General features: G+C 47.1%; 1 pseudogene; it reads left to right on the top strand.

The window, feature by feature from the left end:
• The first annotated feature begins 526 nt into the window (after positions 1-526).
• On the top strand, positions 527-2,703 carry LOC127970503 (uncharacterized; annotated as a pseudogene).
• Positions 2,704-8,620: the final 5,917 nt, after the last annotated feature.

The raw sequence follows: 8,620 nt of genomic DNA, 5'->3' as shown, positions 1-8,620 counted from the left end.
ACAGTTCATCCAAATATTTTGCATAAGCAGCAAAAGCAACATGCCTGATGTATGCTTTCTTTTGGAGTTTTGGTGATGCTTCCCACATAAATATAGTATCAAGCAACATTTCTCATTGCTGGCCATTCAACTTCCCAAGACACCTAGGCCTACCCTTGCCGCCTCTGGCGAGAACTGCAGCTGACTCCCCTGCATCCTCCTACCGCTCGGCCAGGCCTACGATTTCCGCCAATCGAAAAATGGACAGTGTCAAGTCTGAGGCAAGCCCTGTCCAAAACCGATGTCATACATTCAAGCAAGTTGAATAAGTCCGAACTTTATGACTTGTACTCAAACTTTCAAAATAATAAAATTTCTCCCCAGTCAACCCCAATCTCAAAGAAAGGAAAAAAGAAAGGAGCACCTCGAAATACGCCTCATAGCACTCAACCATCCTCTGCCGCAAGGCCTAGCTCCCAGTGGCTATCAAGCTGTTGCAAAAGGCCATCAAGCCTGGGCCGCGAATCCTACCGCCGGGGTGCCCACAATGTCGGCTGGAGCCCGGCCTCCCACCACAGCTTCCATCCCAACAGCACAGGGGGCTGTAGCTCAAGGAGGCTTCTGGGTGCCTCCTCCACCCATCTCAGCCCCATCGCATGGAACTTTTAATCCAGACCTCGCAGCCAAGGCAAGTGCTTGGCCGAACTGGTCGCCAAATACAGCGCCGCCTCCCGCTCCTTCCAGCATTGGGCCCGAGGCTCAAGCTAACGCTTGATTGAACTGGCTGTCGCATACTGCCCTGCCTCCTGCTCCTTCCAGCTTAAAGCCCGCGGCTCACGATAACGTTTGGCCGAACTGGCCGCCTAACACAGCCCCGCCTCTCGCTCATCCCAGCTTCCAGCCTGCGGCCCCAGCAAACGCCTGGCCATACATAAAAAATCCAAATCCCCTTTCATCTCAATTACTTTCCTTTTCCGAATTCACCATCGCATTCAACCGTTTCACTGAGATTATCTGTTCAGCCTTCCCCCATAGTCTACGGAGGGGGCCACTTTTATACTTACCACAAGCTTTTTTCTGCTAAGTGTGAAATCCGAAACGCTCAGTGGAACCAGTGCCCTTATCGGGGAGCCCTCGACTCAGACTTGCACAGCCGTGTTTTTTTTAGGCTGCAGGAGCATTTCTTGCGCAGTCTGCAGGTCAGTGGCTCACTCCACAATAACCTGCCCACAAGTACATCCCGATGCACCCAAATACTCTGATACTCCCCCGCCAAAATCCACCAGCTACATCCCAAGATCAACGACTTCAGCAAACTCACATCCAGCCCAACCAGAAGCAGAAAACAGGCAGCTATGCATTGCTTTCAACAGCGGGAGATGCACCAGTCAATAAACCCCCCCTTCAAAACGTTCAGAGTCAGCCCAATTGGAGTGGCTACTAGAACATTTTCAGGTAAGAAATGCATAATGGTGGATCTGTCATCCCCACATAAATCCACAGTCCTGAGCATCAATAGTTTGATACCTCTCTACAAATTTTCACTCAAATACCAAGACATAGATCAGGCAGTCGAACTGATTAAAATCATGGGCCAAGGAGCCTGGCTTGCAAAATAGACATCACTTCTGCCTTCAAAGTGATGCCTATCCATCTGGACTTTTGGCACCTATTCGGGATCTGATGGCTCGAGAAATACTATTTCGCCGTCCGGTTAACCTTCGGATGCAAAAGCAGCCCCAACAAATTCAATATGCTATCCGAAGCCGTTTGTAGGATCCTTTCCAACAATTATGCAATTTGATATATTATCCATCTCTTAGATGACTTTCTGGTCATTTCACCTCCTAAGGCAATCCAAGCCACCCCTATCCTCACAGTCCAAAAAGTTTTTTCTGAGCTCAGGATTCCCAGGAAAAAAACATGGGTCCTGCCACATCCATCGAGTTCCTCGGTATCAACCTCAACTCTGCTAAATTTCAGCTTTCCCTTCCAAAGGAGATGATTGATAGAATAATCCTCATCTCCTCCACCCTCCTCGACAGCCTAAGCTGCTAAACGTGAACTCCTTTCTCTGCTTGGGCACTTAAATTTCACAATGCGCATTATTCCCCAAGGACGCCTCTACATCATGCATCTCCTAACACTCGCATCTTCAGTTCATGTGCTTGAGGACCTCATCCCCCCATCCCACGCATGCCGCGACAAACTTAATTTTATGGATGCTATTTCTTAACCAATGGAATGGGCTTTCTTTTTTTTTATAACAATCTAGTTTCGTCTCCCATCGACTTCCAGCTATTTACAGACGCAGCTCCCTCAATCGGTTTTGGAGTTTTCTACCAAGGTCGTTGGTTCGCGTCCACATGGCCCCCCCAGATGCAGGACTCGACCAAGTCCTCAGCTCTTTTCGAGCTCTACCCCCTCATAGTAGCAGCCTTCCTGTCGGGAAATGAATTGGCATCTAAAAGCATTTTAGTGCACTGCGACAACGAAGCCGTAGATCAGTGCATAAACAAAGGCCATTCTCACCCTCCTGCCCTCATGCCTCTCCTTAGACATCTAATATGCATCGTAGCATGCAACCAATTTATAATTATCGTGAAGCACGTTCCAGGTACGGAAAACCAATTTTTTCTGTTTCAGAAATTCAGGACGCTGGCTCCAGAGGTGGACCAATTCCCTACTCTGGTTCCTCACTATTCAGAATTAAAATTACCATAACTCACCCTCTAAAACCACTTCTCGAAGCATTGCTCGACTCTATTCTCCAGGCAGTTTCTCCCAGAACCCTCCAGTCATACATGGCTGCGTGGAGATGCTTTAAGACATTTCACCTCACCTAAGACATCCCTTTCCCGGATTTTTCCCTACTCTCTATCACCTCTTTCATTTCGTTTCTCAACGGCGTCAAGGGTCTCCAAGTCGGATCCATCAAAAGCTACCTGAGCGGAGTCTAGTTTTTTTACAAACTGATGATACACTCCCACACCCGAAATAAACAATTTGCAAAACTCCTTCTTAATTAAAGGGATCCAGCGATCCCAGTCCACCCATCCAGACACTAGAACACAGACATGGAGCTTACAATCTCTTCAAGTTTCAATCCGAAAATCAACCCTACTGTATCAGACCTAACTGTACTCGATGACGAAACGATCGCTTTTTTAATCAAACAAAGGAAAACAGACCAAGCCAAGAAAGGTCATTTTATATATATTTGCAATCTCTCCTATCCAATCCAGCCTTACCAATCTATCCTGGCATTTCTACACCTTAGGAATTCCCAGGCAAAATCTCCACACAAACCACTATTCATCGAAGACTCTAAAAAACCAGTCACTCGTTCCTGGTTCCAAAAACACCTCAGATGCATCCTGCAATTATCGGGTATCTCAACAAACAATTTCTCCACCCATTCCTTTCGGATCGGGGCAGCAACTTCAGCAGCCCAAAAAGGCCTCTCCAAGCAGCAGATCCAAGCTCTTGGAAGATTTCTTCAGAAGCGTACCAAAGCTATATCAGAAAAATCAGTTTCACATAAAGAAAGCCCACCAAACCCTCATCGGCCACCAAAATATATATAATTTTTTTTTTTTTTTTTTCAGCTAGCGACACGTACGTATCGAACACCAGCGAGCACATCCCAGCTAAAACAATTTCCCTCCTATGGCGAGACGTACACCTCCAATACCGCAAATTAATCTTTCGCTGAACACCAACGGGTGCTTCGCAGATTAAACAAACTTAATTTTCCCTCTGATGGTTGGAGAGACTACCCATCCAGAGCCGCTAGTTTAAAAAAATTAAAATACTCCCACTTGATGCCGGCTATAGCCTCCCGGCTAGATAACCTTACATTTTCTATCCTATGGTCAGTGAGGCCTCTCTCTTCGATGCCAGGAGCTCAATCTCCCATCGTATGCTGACAAGAGCCTCCCGGCCTGACAACCTCACCTTTTCCATTCTGCGGCCAGCAAGGCTTACCCGTTCGTTGCCAGGAGCCCACACTCCTTTCGGACGTAGGTGAAAGCCCCCTGGCTACCTTTCTTGCCCTTTCGTCTTACATACAGAGAGGTTTACCCATTCAATGCATGGAGTCGGGGCTCCCATTCGATGTAGGTCAGAGCCTCCCGGCTAGACAACCTTACCTTTTCAGTCTTTTGGCCAGCGAGGCTTACCCGTTCGAAGCTGGGATCTAAGCTCCTATCGGACGTCGGTCAGAGCCTCCCGGCTAGACAACCTTACCTTTTCCATCCTTCGGCCAGCAAGGCTTACCCGTTCGATGCAAGTGCTCCCATCGGACACCAGTGAGAGCCTCCTGGCCAGACAACCATTACCATTCCATGTGGTTTAGGTCACAAAAAACGATCTACCAACTATGCAAGCCATCTGATGCCGCAAGTATCAAACACACAAACAAACCCTCCTTCCATCCTACGGTCGTCGAGGCTTACCCGTCTCATGCCGTGAGTAGTGAACTCCCATAAGACGTCGACGAGAGCCTCACGGCCACACAAACCTACCTTTTCCATTCTATGGCCTGCAAGGCTTACCCAACGGATGTCCCCGTTGGATGCTCGTGAGAGCCTCACGGCCACTTGATGTTACCTCTTCCATCTCACATCAGGAGAGGCTTACCCGTTCGATGCGTATGCTCTCTTTGGACGCCAGAAAGAGCCTCCCGGTCACAACCACATAGTTCAGTACCTGCAGCCGGTAGGGCCTACCCTTCCAATGCCTAAGTCGCTCCAACCGGAGTACTTAGGCCCTTCTGGCCTGGCGACAAGACGACTTCTCCGAAAATAAAAATCAGCCCCCGCCAGTACTCTATGCTATTTTGGGGGGGGGGGGGGGGGGGGGGGCATTCTTTAAATTGGCGGCTGTCCTCTTGTTCATTTGCTTTTTGGGGGGTTCTCTAGGTTCGGGCCATTCCCGAGCTCGGAGCCCTTCCACGGACAGCACGACAAATATGCATACCATACCTTAGCTAATTATATGTAAGCGTGAACTTGTGAAATGATGTTTTATTAACAAGATTTGGGAGGAGCGCGTCAGATACTAATCAACACAGGTGGACCATAATCAAGTAATCAATCCCATAGTATAAATATCGCTTACCTCTATCCATTGACGGTTTATCAGCATCCCTCCTCCACCCCCATCTCCTCACTTTGAGTTCACTTTATAAATAGACGGGGAAGGGGGGGACTCTAGGTTTGGACCATTCCCAAGCTCAGATCCCTTCCCCGGACAGCACGCCAAATATGCATACCATACTTCAGCTAATTATATGTAAGCGTGAATTCGTGAATTGCAGTTTGACAGATTTGATGCATACAATCTTCCATAAAAAGTTAAGAGTTGTTTGTATGCATCTTCTGATTATGTTTTCCACAATGGATAACTTTGCATCTACATTGCAAGCTTGTGCAAACACATCCTCCACTGGATTTGGACTCGTTTAAGTCTGGACATTGTTTCTATGTACATTTCTTTCTATGTACAAGTCATAAAAACAAACCTTTAATAACATTTTACAATAAATGTAATTCTTTTAAAAGTCTTTTCACAAGTTTTACTTAATAATACACATATTTTTATACACACACATTTTCAACCTTGTTGTCAATATTAATTAGAGCAGCAGAAATAATACTTCAAATATTCTTCAACCAAAGTCTGTACATATGCAAGAGTCTCGAGGTATGCATCTACTCCAAATGAATCAGACACTTGCGCTGGGTCAATTTGTTCATTTGTGAGTTGTGACCTGTGAATTACAGGCAGTTTGACTGCAAAGTGAACATGGTCAGCATCTCCACCATCTTGTTCAACTGTCATTGAGCCTGAATACTCTGTCTAAAGGTAAACAAATACATCATTTTAAATATGGGGGGTTAAACTAATAGAGCATACCCAATATTGTATGGTAAGAGGAAATAATTACCTCAGGGTTAATTATTGGATTCTGATACTGGCCAACCACATTCTCTTATACGATGAACAATAGTTGTATGAGTGACAACTAAAATGTTACAGATGGTTTCCTGGGGTAATCCAAGCTTCAGAAAGTGGATTAGTCTGTCATTTGCTGCCTCAATGTCCTACAATGATTATAACAAACAAAGAACATTTTCGTCAATGCAATATACCTTGTTCATAATGAAATATTAGTCTAATTGGTGAATACTGCACAGTACTTTAGATTTTAGCAGATAGCCAATATTACAATATTTTAAAATGTAACATGCTACATGACCATCAAGTGGTCATTTAATTACCTTAAAAAAAGTTTTAATAACACACACGGACGGATGGGTTCAGGAAGCACCAGAGAGGTTAAAAACTGGGAAAACTAGTTAAATTACAAATAACATTAGTTTTCTTTTGGATGTTACTACAGTAATGAACATTATATATAATAGTAATTAGTGGAGCAGCCTGGCCCTGGTGTCAGATCCCTGGTGATTATCTGTACTAATGCCCAAGCAGCACTTTCTCCTTGTGCAGAAAGGCCCTGAACAAACAGTAAGTAAACACAAACTACAGCCAAATATTTAACTGAACATACTGTAGTTTAAAGTTGCATGGAGTAACCATACCAGTTACATACAAGGAATAATAATAATTAGGATCTTTTCACTAGTGATGGAAAGTCAGGTTCTTTTCGACAGTTAATTTCAATTAACATGTCACGCATTACATTGCATTACAACATACGTGTTACAGTGTCTGGTTTGTGTTCCCTGGGTATCCACTAGAATCCACTCCTGTATTCCGGCCGTGACAGAAGGACTCCGTCAGTCCGAGATCCAGCAGTATGTCTTCTAATGCTTCTTCCCCAGCCACCGAGCGGGAAAGAGGCAATCGTTTTGAGGGAACCTGCCTGGTCGTCTTTCACGGGACCAGGGGAGGTCGCCCCGGAAGGGAGTGGTCGAGAGGAGGCTCAGCATCGCTCTCAACCATGGCCCCCCTTCGACCCAGGGCTTGTGTGGGACAGATCAGAGCCACTGTCTCACCGTGGCGGACGGAGAGGGGAGAAGAAGCGCACGTCCTCCGAGCCAGTGCCACTGCCCATGATGGCCGCAAGGCCAACGCCACGAGGCAAAGAGTTTAGTCAGGTTCCCGTTGACTCTCCAGAGTTGAGTCAGTTTCCGGTTGTCCCTCCAGAGTCAAGTCAGGTTCCAGTTGATCCTCCAGAGTCGAGTCAGGTTCCAGTTGACCCTCCAGAGTTGAGTCAGGTTCCAGTTGACCCTCCAGAGCCGAGTCAGGTTCCAGTTGACCTCCAGAGTCAAGTCAGGTTCCAATTGACCCTCCAGAGCAGAGTCAGGGTTCAGTTGACCCTCCAGAGTCGAGTCAGGGTCCAGTTGACCCTCCTGAGTCGAGTCAGGTTCCCGTTGACCCTCCTGAGTCAAGTCAGGTTCCAGTTGACCCTCCAGAGTTGAGTCAGGTTCCAGTTGACCCTCCAGAGCCGAGTCAGGTTCCAGTTGACCTCCAGAGTCAAGTCAGGTTCCAATTGACCCTCCAGAGCAGAGTCAGGGTTCAGTTGACCCTCCAGAGTCGAGTCAGGGTCCAGTTGACCCTCCTGAGTCGAGTCAGGTTCCCGTTGACCCTCCTGAGTTGAGTCAGGTTCCGGTTGACCCTCCAGAGTTGAGTCAGGTGCTCATGGAGCCTCCAGAGTCAGGGCTAGTCACCGTTGACCTTCCAGAGTCAGGGCTAGTCACCGTGGACCTTCCAGAGTCAAGTCAAGTTACTGATGACCCTCCAGAGTCAGGGCTAGTCACCGTTGACCTTCCAGAGTCAGGGCTAGTCACCGTGGACCTTCCAGAGTCAAGTCAAGTTACTGATGACCCTCCAGAGTCAGGGCTAGTCACCGTTGACCTTCCAGAGTCAGGGCTAGTCACAGATGACCTTCCAGAGTCAGGGCTAGTCACTGCTGACCTTCCAGAGTCAGGGCTAGTCACCGTTGACCCTCCAGAGTCAGAACTAGTCAAGGACAGAGTCAAGTCACTGGTGATTTTCAGGGACAGAGTCGAGTCACCAGTGATCTTCAAGAACAAAGGCAAGTCATAATTGATCTTCATGAACAAGTGCAAGTCACCAATGATCTCCAGGAACAAATGCAAGTCACCAGTGGTCTTCAGGAACAAATGCAAGTCACCATTGATCTTCAGGAACAGATGCAAGTCACCAATGATCTCCATGAACAAGTGCAAGTCACCAATGATCTTAATGAGCAGAGTCATACCACCAATGATCTTCAGGAGCAGAGTCAAGTCAGCATTGATATTCTGGAATCCAGTCTAAACACCATAGGATTACCAGAGCCTCTCCTCATCTCGGCTGGATTACCGGAAACTCTCCATGCCTCTGTGGAACTTCCAGATCCTCGTCACATCTCAACTGATCTACCAGAATCCTTCCTCAATTCTGCGGGACTTCCAGAGCCTCGTCAGGTCTCAGTCGAACTTAATGAGCATCCGACTGATCCTGTTGTGGCCACGGAGGCTACTCTTAACTCTTTGTTCAGGTTTTTTGTTTCAGACTTGCCCAACCAGACTTGTCCTCCTGTTGGTCCGGCCGCACAGATAAGGTGGTCTTCTGCTCCACCCTGGGGGACTCCGGTCTCCACCTCACG

Source organism: Carassius gibelio, chromosome B13, assembly GCF_023724105.1.
Source record: "Carassius gibelio isolate Cgi1373 ecotype wild population from Czech Republic chromosome B13, carGib1.2-hapl.c, whole genome shotgun sequence".
In the NCBI taxonomy this organism is placed as follows: domain Eukaryota; kingdom Metazoa; phylum Chordata; class Actinopteri; order Cypriniformes; family Cyprinidae; genus Carassius; species Carassius gibelio.
Note: the sequence above shows the minus strand (reverse complement) of the source record. Positions and strands in the feature narration are given on the sequence as shown.